Source organism: Phyllostomus hastatus, unplaced genomic scaffold (assembly GCF_019186645.2).
Source record: "Phyllostomus hastatus isolate PE091 unplaced genomic scaffold, TTU_PhHast_1.1 phas_scaffold_216, whole genome shotgun sequence".
NCBI classification, from domain to species: domain Eukaryota; kingdom Metazoa; phylum Chordata; class Mammalia; order Chiroptera; family Phyllostomidae; genus Phyllostomus; species Phyllostomus hastatus.
In genome coordinates, this window is record NW_025334018.1 from 16582923 (window position 1) to 16596309 (window position 13387).

Consider the following 13387-nt stretch of genomic DNA (forward strand, 5'->3'; position numbering starts at 1 on the left):
TAATTCGTTTTTTTAATAGCACTCTGTATATAATAGGTAGCCAAATGTTTGTCAGTTTGTCCCTATTAGTAACTCTAGAATCCAGTTAAATATTGAAATATTTAAATGGTTCTGGTTTTTGCAACTACTGTTGTTTGAGAATCAAGATTGAGAAATAGATTTTCGAGTGAAATACACCGGCCAAATAACTGACAAACTATTTCCAGGATATATCATATCTGCCTGCTTTTTCAGTTTGAACATTCTATAAAGTTTGTTTTTGTTGTAGATATCAAAACCTGGGGTAACTTTAAGTCATGTTTATATTTCTTTGTAGTCATTTATCATTGAGAAAATTCTTAGTGAAGACTTTCTTTCAGGAGTTCATCAGGGCTAGACAACTGAAGTTTTGGAATTTGGCTCTTCGGGCTTATCGTTTTCCCTGAATTTGCGAATATTTTTCTTAAAACCTTTTCCTCAAGCTATCACTTCTTTGTGTCTTGAACTGGAGCAAATTCTTCCTTTACAGAAATGTTTGTGTTCATTCTTACCAGTCTTTTTAAGACATTTCCCCCCCTTCAGGAGGCCCAGCTCACTCTTGGCGCTTTGCCTTGGTGAGTACCAGGTTATTGCAGGCTTGTGTCCCTGTGTTCCTTAGGTCTACGTGGTTTTTACCCCCTGAACATTTTAATTCCTCTCACTTGAGCATCACGTACATTTGTGGAATACTAGTTATACGCCGAGGGGAAGGGAACCTGGGAGCTCTAGTTAGAAATAAATGATAGAGACATTCAAGGGCCTTAGGGTTTGCAAGCCGGAAACACAACTAGGCAATACCCAGAGTATTCTGAAGAACGAAAACTAAGTTCTCGTAGTGAAAAGTTCCTTCTTGAGAAGAATCAGTCCTGACTTCTTAGCTTCTGGAGTGGTCCGGATGAGGATCTAACAGATGAGGGGTGGTCTGGACGATGGATGTCCTCGTACTGCACCAAAGGCGTTGGGGAGTGTTGAGGTTTTGCTGCCAATGAGCTTACACCCAAAGGGGTAGTAAAAAATTATAAACACTTGTATATTAAGTAACTGACAAATGCTTCAAGCCAGATCATTATGAATCAAGAAGGGGTTGGTTATTAAACTGCTGGGGTTTCAGGAAGAATGAGGCTTGGAAAAACAAGAGGCGGCAACATTAATTTCATTGGCCTGTATTAACACATTATCCAGGAGGATTATTAAGAGGCAATTCTAATGCGCAGAGGACTCTAGGTTGGCAGGCGACAATCCCCTACGCTATTTCGGGACACAGGGTCACGGCGGCCAGGGGTCTGCATCCAGGCTGCGGGTCTCACGCAATCCCCGCGACCGCTCTTCCCCAGGGTCCAGCCGGTCCTTGGAACGATTGCCCGGAGCCTGTCCGTCCGGAAGGGTCCTCACCTCGCCGGACTCGCCCTCCCAGGCGACTCTCCTATCCGCGCAGGCACCTGCCTGGCCGCCCCACTGGCGGGGTCCTGAGGCGCCTCGGGGAAGCACTGCGATTGGCTGGGCTCGGGGCTGGAACCGGGCTCTGCACCGTTTGACAACCGCAGTCTGCAAGAAGCAGGGCTGAGCGGCCGCCGACCTGGGAGGGGCGGACGGGAGGAAGGGCGGACTGAAGATCTAATGGACTGACGCCCGCCGGAGGGAGGACCGACGCCGAATCCAGACCGCTGCCCTCGCGTTCCCGCCCCACCCGGAGCCGGCGCTTCGGGGCCCGGCAGCCGGCCTCCCGCTGCTTTCTCCTCCGCCGCTTCTGCCGCTTCTCCGGGCTCACCCCGCAGGTGAGTGACTCCGGGAGGCGGGGTCGGGCCGCAGCACACACCTCATGTTGCCATGGTCACCCGTCGCCACCTGTCACCACCTTACACTATCTGACGGGGCTCCGAGCCAGACGACCCCCAGGGCGGCGCTCGTGGCCGGGGAGCAGGGCCTTGGGTAGGCTTGGGTGCTGACTGGGTGGGACTGGGGTTGCGGGTGAGGGCCCGGGCGCCACGGAATGAGGACCTGGGAACTGCGGGCCGACGCGAGGCCACCGCCCCTGGACCACACCTTCCCCTCGCTGCCAGCCCGGCTTGGGGGGCGCTGCGACCCCGCGCCCTGGGCTTTGCACACCCCTGAGCCCTAAGCGGCCGCGGGGGTCGTGCACACCTCGCTAACGCCAACAGGCAGGAGAGGGGCAGGCGGGCCGGTTCTTCCTTCCTCGCGCCTCCGCCGAGCCCGTGCGAGAAGTGGACACGCCTTGGCCGGAGGAGCGGGGAGTGCGGAGCTGAGAGCAAGGAGCTGGGAGCAAGCGGCAGCCAGGGGCAGCCCCGCGGGGCCGGGCTCTGCCGTTCTTACCTCGGCAGTCTATGGGAGCAGCCTTTGGGGGTCGGGGCGGGCATGGGGGGGGGGGGGGAGGGCGGCGACTGGATTAGGAACCAGGGTTGAGCCCGGGCGGGGGCGCCTGCCTGGGAGACGTGGGAGGTCGTTGAGCTCCTGGGGTTAAGCCGGTTCCCTATAATGGGAGAAAGAGGTTGGGGCTGCAGCTCTGGGGCCAGGCCTTGGCCAAAAGGGCCGGAGGCGGGGGCAGGCAGAGACAGCGTTTGACCAGCATCAGATTTTTGCCTCCTCTGTACCCAGATTCGCAGTCACTAACCATGCGTGGTGTCTGAGCCGAGCGTTTTTTTTGGCAATTTGGTTCTCTGCATAATGAAAGGCGAAGTCTTTGTTCCACCCAGATTCATAGGTGGTGATCCTCACACTTAATTTCCCTCCCTTTGTTGTAGACTTCATAGAATACTTCAAGAAGTTCATGGCACAGGAATTAACATGTAGGTTTTAATGTGCAAGAAATCTTTTTTTCACAGTAAATCCAAGTAGATTTTTTTTTTTAATTTTTGGTCTCCAGGGTTGACATGTGTTGTCACTGAAATTTTACTAGACAGGAGAAACGCCTAGGAGCCCATTTTCCTTTATATGGCATATTCTAGAGGTCTCATTTCAAAGGAGGATACCACGAACAGTTTTACCTTAGGGTTTAGGGGTAGAGAGCTTCCACACAGGAAGAAAAAAATATTATACAATGATAGAAAAGACAAGCAATTAAGCTGGAACAGTATATTGTTAGGTTAAAAAAAACCCCAACATTGAGTTTAGATATCATTAGGTATAACTTAAAAATTTTTTCAATTATAGTTGACATACAGTATTCTATTAATTTTAGGTATACTGAATATGTAATTGTGTGTGTGTGTAAGGAATTTTAACCTGCTTATCTTCCCTCCAACTTCATGATTTTTTCTCCCCTCTCTGTCTTTTTAAAAGCCAGGACTAGGAATGTATCATAAGAGAACTGGGGTCCTGTCCTATGTCCCTAGTTACATGACTGTGTTCAGCCTCTTCCGTGTGTGAGGTGGAGTTTATCAGTTACTTACTGAAAGGACAGCATGGGATGGACTTGATATATGCTGCAGTTTGGGAAACACTTCAAAATAAGCCTGACAAGATGCAGATTTCCTTAGTAGATTGGCAAGCTGGAAGCCAGGATTTAAGTTTCCCTTTGCTTCTGATTACCATCTTGGAAGAGCTACTTACCCTCCTGTTGGCTCTGATTTCTAGATCTGTAAAATGGGGATAGTACCTGCTCCTGTTTCAGCCTGGGAATGGGCTCTGAAGTTGAACAAAATAATGTATTTGAAAGCACTCTGGAAAAAAATTTAAGGCATCTATTGATTACCTTTTAATAGAGTGGACCATTGGCAAGGATAATTAAAATTTTCTGCATGTTCTATTTTCAGTTACAGGACCTTATTTCTTATGGCTTTAAAAGGCTCACGGGGACTATTAAGGTGCATTTTTACTTCCCAACAGAGGTTCTTTATTACTGTGGTTACACGGAGAAAAGGGTGTTTCCTCCCTATATGTGGGTCAGCAGGGTTGCTTTTCTGCTTTTAGTAGGAGGTTCTCATATTTAGAAAATAAGACTGTGGCAAATAACTGTGACTTGTGTTTCCTTTGGTATTGAAGAATCCTCAGTGTGGATCATTGGTTCTTGATTTGTGAAGAAGTAGCTTACTTTGTTCTGTGTGACCGATGATTTTCAAACAGGAGTATTCGCAGCGTTAGAGAGAAGATTCTGTGTGCCAAGGGATAAGTGTGTGGTCACGTCACATGGCACGCACTTATGGAGTGGCCGTCAATTTTACGTGAAGACTTAGATAAAAATATATTGTTTTTATATCAAAACAGAAAGATAATACAGACAATGGAATATTCACACTATTTCTAAGGTAAAATTCAAAGACTTTAAAAAATTTCATGCTTAAGGGCTCCCCGAAGATATGCTCAGTCTCTTGGGCCTTATGGAGAGAAGTGTAGGAAGCACTGCCTACACGTGTCAGCTAATGAGTGAGAAATCACTGCATCGCACAGTGATCTATTCCAACAAGTTGAATTCCAGTTTCTAAAACTTTGACTGACATTAGGCTCAAGATGCCCTCAATCCTACTTATCCCTTCTTGTTTTCACCCCTGCAAATGTCACAGTGTTGTAGTGGAAAGGTCACAGGATTGTAGTGAGACACACCCTCTTGGGCCATTCTTCTGTACCTTTCGCTGTGTGACCTTGGACACGTACCTAATGTCTCTGCGCATTAGTGTTATCTGTAAAATGAGATTATAGCGTTGTAAGAATTACATAGATAACATATAGGAGTATTTAGCACAAGGCCTGGCATAGTAGATGCACAATAAATGTTAGTACCCTTTCCCTTTCCATCTGTGCGTATTAGGATATTAACAATCCTTCAAACCCATTCCTAGTAGGAAACCACAGTACCCCTCTGATCTCCCATTGCATTTCATTTGTAATTCTTTTATGGCACTCTTTTTTTTTTTTAAGATTTTATTTATTTGTTTTTAGGGAGAAGGGAAGGGAGGGAGAACGAGAGGGAGAGAAACATCAGTGTGCAAGAGAAGCGTGGATCGGTTGTCTCTTGTATGCACTCCAGCTGGGGACTGAACCCACAACCCAGGCATGTGCCCTGACCTGGAATCGAACTGGTAGCCTTTTGCTTTGTGGAATGGCGGCAATCAACTGAGCCACACTGGTCAGGGCTATGGTACCCTTTACTGTCTTTTCTGATTGGTTCGCGTGGCCATTGTGGAGTGCCTGCATCATGGGAGGTGTTAGTTTCATGGGGTGCAGTTGCTGACCAGACCATACCTGGTGTGTTGTGCTCCGTTTGGGGTGTATTAAGGGGGAGATCAACCAATGTTAAGAGGAGAATGACCAGAATGGTAGGGGGTCTGAAAGCCATGTGAAAAATAATGGAAGGAAATAGAGGGATAAATAGGATTATTGGCAGATTCAAGTGTGTGAAAGTTTTTAACCTAATAGATTTGTATCTATTGTAGATGCAAGTCACAAGTAGATTTCAATTCCATATTAGAAAAAAAAAACACCCTTTTTTACTTGTGAAAAAAGTGAAGTTCTGTATTATCTATTGTTGTGTAAAAAACTGCCCCCAAATTAGTGGCTGAAGACAACAAATCTCACTGTTTCTGAGGGTCAGGAACCTGGGCGCAGCCCAGCGGCATGCCTCTGAGTTCAGGCCTCCCCGGGCCGCAGTCAGGCTGTCCCCTGGGGCTGCGGTCTCACCTGAAGACGCGCCTTGGGACGTCTCCGTCCCAGCTGCCGCGGGCTGTCCCTTTAGGCTGCTGCACCGAGGGCTTCCGTTCCTCAGTGACTGTTGCTCGGGGGCTTCCCATAGTTTTGTCCCTTGAATCTTTCCACACAGTTGCCTCACGACAGGGCAGCTGGCTTCCCTCACTCAAGAGGGATACTGCAGTCTCTCTAGATCTTGGACGTGACATGCCAGCATTTCTGTGCTCTTGGGTAGAAGTGAGTCACTAAATCCAGCCTACGCTCAAGGGCCTGGGACTACAAAAGGGTGTCAAGAGTGGTCGGCTCATCAATGGCCACGTTAGAGACTGCCGTTCACAGGTGCGCTGGGGGCTTGGATACCTACCTAATACCATACGTAACTACTACAGTATCCTGGACGCTACTCCCTGTGCTGACGTGACATCCCATGACCATTTTTATAACCGGCGATTTGTACGTCTTGATCCCACTCGCCTTTTTGTTGCTGTGATGATTCAAGAAACGAACTTCAGTTCTTTCTATGATTAATACCTAAAGCTTTTGGCCAAGAGTCAGGAGACCTTGAGTTCTTAGCTCTGCCTGAGCTCTGTCTAATAATTATTGTATAATTAAGTGGCGGCACTATTGCTCACTGGTTCAGTGGGATTCACATCTTGAATTGTTTTTAACGCTGGACTGCTTTGGTCTGTCCGTACTTACCACCAGGTTTCTCTTGAGGTCAGCGGCACAGTTTGCCGGCTTTCTGCCTGGAAGAGTGTTCAGTCTGAGACCGGAGACCACAGCAGAGTCCGCTAGGCCTTAACAGACCCTCTGGACCAGGCCCTAAGCAAGTGAGCTAAGAAGTGTGTTATTTAACAATAGAATAAAACTTTCTATACATTTTTGGTCTTAGATTCAAAGTTCTTATGCCTTAAATTAACACCCTAATTTTGCTTTTAGTTAGTTGTGTTCCAAAAACTAAATTATGTTTAATAGCAAAGCATTATAGCAACACAGTTAAAATTTATCTAGATTTATCCATATTTTGTGTGGTATCTTATAGATAATTCAAAAACTGAAGTTTGGCCCTGACCAGGTGGCTCAGGTGCTTGGAGCACAGTCCCATGCACCAGAAGGTTGCGGTTTCAATCCCTGGTCAGGCACGTACCTAGCTTGTGGGTTCCATCTCCGGTCAGGGTGAAGATGGGATGCTACTGATGGATGGTTCTCTCTCACATTGATCTCTCTCTCTCTCCCTCTCTCCCTCTATCCCTAAAATTAACACAAAATATGCTCCGTGAGGATTAAAAAAAAACTTAAAAAATCAAAGTTCGTTTTAAATTTAAAAGTTATACTCTGGAGTTCTTAGATCTTTCCTTCCTTCCTTCCATCCTTCCTTCCTGCCTTAGTTCCTTTCTTCCTTCCTGTTTCTTTTGGGGCTCCCTGCCCTCCTCCCAGTTTCAATACTGCTTATTTTTTTGATGTTTTCATGGCTCTATAAATTTAAATAACATAATTTAAAAATTACACGGGGTTTATTAAGTAGGGGTTAGGAAGTACCGTATTTTGCCATGTATAATGCATGCCCATATTTTTGGCCCAAACTGTCAGGGAAAAAAATCTCATTTTAATTTTTTAATTCAATTTTTAATTAATTTATATTTACAAACAAAATCAATGATCATATTCCATGGTATTATTTTGCATACAGATATTATTATTGCTTTCTAGAGTTATACTTTTAATGCATAAGCATAAATAAAAGAATTTAAAACATTTATGTACTCAAGATATGGCACCAGCTTGCTGGGTCTGTGGGTGGAGGGTCTAGAAAAGGGACAATGCCTCTGCTCACCTTGATGCCAGGCACTTCAGTTCCTCCCTGAATGCCACTAGTGCCTTTCAAGCTGCTACCCCAGTGCTGGAGCTCAGAGGGAGTGAGTCTGAGTAGGTGCGCTGAGACAAAGAAATATGGCCCAAATGAAATAACAGATCAAAACTCCAGAAGAACTGAGTGATGAGAAGATAGCCAACCTATCAGATGTAGAGTTCAAAACACTGATAATCAGGATGCTCACAGAAATGATTGCGTATAGCAGCAAAATAAAGGAAGAAGTAAAGGCTATTCAAAGTGAAACAAAGAAAAATATACAGGGAATCAACAGTGAGGGGAAGGAAACCAGGACTCAAATCAATGATTTGGAATATAAGGAAGAAATAAACATCCAAATGGAACAGAATGAAGAAACAATAATTCAAAAAAGTGAGGAGAGGCTTAGGAACCTCTGAGACAACTTTAAACATTCCAACATCTGAATCATAGGGGTGCCAGAAGGAGGAGAGGAAGAACAAGAAATTGAAAACTTATTTGAACAAATAACGAAGGAGAACTTCCCCAATCTGGCAAAGGCAATAGACATACAAGTCCAGGAAGCTCAGAGAGTCCCAAAGAAGTTGGACCCAAAGAGGAACACACCAAGAAACATCATAATGAAATTACCCAAGATGAAAGGTAAGGAGAGAATCTTAAAATCAGCAAGAGAAAAGAGGGGAGTTATCTACAAAGGAGTTCCTATAAGACTATCAGCTGATTTCTCAAAAGAAACCTTATAGGCAAGAAGGGGCTGCAAAGAAATATTCAAAGTCATGAAAGGCAAGGACCTACATCCAAGATTGCTCTATCCAGCAAAGCTATCATTTAGAATGGAAGGGCGGATAAAGTGTTTCCCAGATAAGGTCAAGTTAAAGGAGTTCATTATTATAATAGCCCTTATTAATAGGAAATGTTAAAGGGACTTATCTAAGAAAAAGATCATCAAAACAATGAACACTAAAATGACAACAAACTCACAACTATTGACAGCTGAACCTAAAAAAACAAAAATAAAAAAACAAACTAAGCAAACACCCAGAACAGGAACAGAGTCACAGACATAGAGATCACATGGAAGGTTCTCAGTGAAGAGGGGGAAGGGAGAGAGAGAGGGAAAAGGTACAGGGAGTAAGAAGCGTAAGTGGTAGGTACACAATACACAGGGGGATGTTGAGAACAGTATAGGAAATGGAGAAGCCAAAGAAGTTACATGTACAATCCATGGACATGAACTAAGAGGGGGGGATGCTGCAGGGAATGGGGCTTCCAGGCAGAGGAGTATAAAGGAGAGAGAAAAGAATGGGACAACAGTGATAGCATAATCAATGAAATATACTTTAAAAACATTTATATAGATACAGAATTAGTACTAACCATGTTTAATGTGCATTGCTATTTTTCCCTCAAAAATTTGGGCAGAAAGGTATACATTACACACAGCAAAATATGGTATATTTTATTAGACCTGAAGACATTTTTTTTTAAATTCTTTTACTTTTAGAGAGGAAGTGAGGAAGAAGGATAAGGAGGGAAAAATTGAGTGCATGCTCCAACAGGAGCCTGCAGCCCAGGCATGTGCCCTGACTGGGAATCAAACCAGAGACCTCCTGGTTCACAGGCTGGTGCTCAGCCCACTGAGTGGCAGTCACACCAGCCAGGGGTAGACCTGAAGAGATCTTTTAAAATAAAAAGTAATCTTTAATTTTAATTTCTAATAAAGTTGAACTAATACCTTTTGTCTCAGTAGCTAAAAGAACCTTTAAAAGTCTGGTTAGATTGTTATTAATGCAAACTTCTAGATTATTTACCTACTCTGTTAACATTCTTTAATAGGAGAATAATATGAAAGATCATAGAACTGTGGACCTCTCTTAAAAGAGTATTTCAGTACTATGAAGCCTTTTCTTTTTGGCATATTTAAGTGATATGTTGCCATATGTTACCTTGTTTTTGCAAGATGTCTTTGCGCTCCCCTTTCTGGGGAATCAGAGTGCTACAGCAGGAGGAGCCTTAGAATCAGGCAGACTTCTGGTTCCAACCTTACACGGGGGTTATTTCCTTCAGCTGCTGCTATTTCCTTCCTTTCTTCCCTCCCTCTCTCTTTTTCTTCCTCTTTCTTTCTGTGTCTTGTTCTGTGTCTGTCTCTTTGTCCTCTTTCGTTCTGTATTTATGTCTCTTTTCCACAATCAGAAATCCTGATTTTCATTGCTGCAAGGCTTAAGTAAGACAGGAACTGGGGAGGAAGAGACAATTTCTTATCTGCGTACCAAGCTTAGCCCAGCTGTTTAAAGAACTAATGAAGAATTCAAGAGTTCTACTTGCTCTGATGTTTAAGGAACTCGAGAGAACTTGATCTAAAAATTAATCTAAATATGTGTGTGTCTCTGTCCTGTGTTTGTTTTGCTACCCTCTCAGACAGCTTCCCTGTGGTACTGTTAAAATATTTCCTGGTTGGTGCCGACATGGGTGCTGATATCAGGGTTGATGTCCTGGCACCTGGGTTGACGCTGGTGAGACACACGTTTACCCTTAGTGTGGAGGTTAGGCTGATTTCCTCACCTTACAGAGCCAAGTGTCTCCATCTGTAAAGTGGGATGAAATTGTCTATCTCATAGGACTGTTGTCAGTATCAATCAAACAAAAGTAAAGACTGTAGAATAGTATCCAGCAGACTTTGCATTGTAAATGTAGCAGTTAATCCTGTCTTGGCAACTATACTGTAGTTGGTACCTTGGTAGAGAAGAGAACCTTTGAGATCTCATCTTGCAGTAATTTTTTTTCACTCTCATGATTTTTTTTCTCTTTGAAGTTAAAAATTGTATTCATACAAGAAGTGTGTGTATAAACATACAAGTAACGCATGACTGTGTATTGGCTGTAAACCCTTTACATGTTACAGGTGGGTAAGAGGAAAAAAGTCTCCCCTCAGCCCCTTTCCCCTCCTAGTTCCCTGTCCTCTCTCCACTCTCACTCCTTTCTTCAGGGAAACAGCTGGATTCGTATCTCAACAGACCCATCCTTGTTATTTATTTAGACTCGGGGTAGCATGCCTTCCCTTTTTTAAAATCCTCACCCGAGGACAGTTTTTCATTGCTTTTCGAGAGGAAGGGTGACAGAGAAACATCCATTGGTTGCTCCCAGGCCTGGACCACGGGTGGTATGCACCAGACTGGGAATCGACCCTACAACCTTTTCTCTAGCTGACAAGGCTCCAACCAACCCAGCCACATCTGCCAGGGCTCATGCCTTTTCTTTAAAAAAAAAATACAGGATGGGGCAAAAGTAGCAACATCACATGTGTAATTCTTGAAGCACCAGGAATATGTAATTAAATGACCTGGCATCAACATGTTTTTGGAGTGCTGTTTTGTTAAAAGGACAGCTAGCAGATTTCTTTCTTTTTCTCTTTTTAAAGGAAAATGTGCAGTTTGGTATTTTCTTCAACAGCGTCACAGAACTTCATGTCCTTATCTGCATTTTTGCCTGCACACTGGAACTGTAAAGCGCTATCATTCGGTGTTGGGCATTCCGTGATAGTTGGAAAATTAAAGAGAGCAGTTTTTATTGTGCAGGATGGAGTTGGGGATTAATGGAGCCTTTCTTAAGCACTGTTTTTTTACTATAAAATTCATGGTGACTGTACCCCAATTTCCTTAACCTTATACTTGTGAATGATTCTTGGTTCTGTGTTTTTCTTTCTTCCTAATCTGTATTATAAGTAGAGTAATCTCATTGTAAAAGATCATTTAAATCATATCTATTTATATTTGGTTAGAAAGCTACCACTGATTTTTTTTTTCATAAAACTTTTTTCATGTCTATGTATGGAAATGTACATAGAAGTTGGTATATTTCTTTCATTATTTCATTATTAAAATATTGCTTTCATTTTTAACTATCTCATTATTTCTTTCTTATTGTTAACATTTAATCTTTAATTAGATTTCTAAAAATAATGTTAGCCCTGACTGGTGTGGCTCAGTAGGTTGGACATTGTCCGGCGAACCCAAAGGTCTCCAATTCACTTCCTGGGCAGTGCCTGGGCCTGGGCTGTGGGACGGGGTTTCTCCTTGGGGGCACCTGGGAGGCAGCACATCGATGTTTCTCTCTCATGCTGATGTTTCTCTCCCCCTCCTTCCCTCCCTCCCCACCCTCTACAAATAAATAAAATCTCAGAAATTCGTATTCGTATTTCTGGCCCGTTAATACATTCTTCTAATCTTGTTGCACTACAATTTGAAATTTAGTTTCTGTGGATATTAATTGTCATCTAAGTATTAAAATACTAACCACCTTCCAGCTGGGTTCCAGATGTACTTAATATTAAAGAAAAGTCTTGTTTCCTTACTTACCTAGTCCAGGAATTGGGTGTGAGTAAAAATTTCTTTCTTTTTTTTTTTTAAAGATTATTTATTTGTTTATTTATAGATAGAGGGGAAGGGAGGGAGAAAGAGAGAGAAACACCAATGTGTGGTTGCCTCTCATGTGGCCCCCACTGGGGACTTGGCCTGCAACCCAGGCATGTGCCCTGACTGGGAATTGAACCTGCGACTCTTTGGTTCGCAGCCCACGCACAATCCACTGAGCTATGCCAGCCAGGGCAAAAATTTATTTTTTAAAGAAAGATGTTTTTTTGTGACTTTTTTTTTACAGACAAATCAGTCATTTAATACGGAAATATCTAAACAATCCGATTTTTTTCCCACCTTGTTTTCAGTGGCACACGCTGTTTTGGCCCTACATGATTCTCAGAGGTGCGCATACGTCCCGTGTACAGCGTGGGGTGGCGGGTCCACCTGCGGCGCCGGCAGAGCTGACTTGGGCTGAGCGCCCATCAGACTGAAGGGCGGGAGCTCCGTTTCTTTGGACGGCGTTTAGAGCAGCCGGAAATAAAATCTACTCTGTGCTTTGTTTTTAGAGCTCTCTCTTCATTTATTTGTATGTTTCAAGTGAATTTACCTAACGTTTCGTACTCCACATCTCATAAGTTTCGTTGTTCCTAAGCTAGTTAACTCTGACGGATTTACGGCCTTCCTGAGAAGGCGGCAAGAAGCACTGATTATTAAATTCTTTTCTTCTGAGTCAGAGAAAAATTTGTGTAACGATTGATAGTTTGAGATTAGAAGTGTTTGTGGATTAAATGTTATCCTTAAAAGCATGTGCGGTAGTTCCCGTTATCGACAGTGTCAGTTACCTGCAGTCACCACAATCCGAAAGTATTAAGTGGAAATTTCCGAAATCCATCATTCATCCATGTGTTAAACCGTGGGCTGTTCTGCCAGCTGCCGTGAGATCTCGCTCAGGCCTGCTGCAGCCGGCCCAGGCCCGGGCCACCGTTCTCCGGGGTGTTCGCCCTGTGCGCGCTGCTCGCCCGGCACTCACTCAGGGGCCGCCTTGGTCCTCAGATTGACAGGCAGTGTCGCAGGGCTTGTCTTCGGTAGCCCTTATGTTACTTACTGACGGCCCCGGAGCACAAGAGTGGTGACGCCGGCGATTTGGATGTGCCCAAGAGAGGCCGTAACATGCTTCCTTTAGGCGAGAAGGTCTGTATGTGTAGGAAAAGCGTAGTGTGTCTACGGCTCAGTACGGTCGAAGTTTCAGGCATCCCCTGGGCGTCTTGGAATAGATCCCCTGCGGATAAGGGGGCACTACTGTGTATGTGTCTGTGTGTACATTCATTAAAAAGAGATTTTACTTATTTATTTTTAGAGAGACAGGAGGGGAGGGAGAAAGGAAGGGAAGAAACACTGATGTGTGGGAGATCTACCAGTCGCCTCTCGCACACCCCCAACTGGGGACTTGGTCTGCAACTGAGGCATGTGCCCTGACTGGGAATCGAACCGGGGACCCTTCAGTCCACATCCCACGCTCAATCCACTG

The 13387-nt window shown here is 44.3% G+C and overlaps 1 protein-coding gene across 2 annotated transcripts in view; it reads left to right on the forward strand.

The window, feature by feature from the left end:
* Positions 1–1233: 1233 nt before the first annotated feature.
* Positions 1234–13387, forward strand: part of WDR47 (WD repeat domain 47) — a 43361-nt gene continuing 31207 nt past the window's right edge. For both annotated transcript variants that reach the window (XM_045817128.1, XM_045817129.1), the window contains exon 1: positions 1234–1793. The gene's annotated coding sequence lies outside the window, so the exon portion shown is untranslated. The remainder of the gene's footprint in view (positions 1794–13387) is intronic.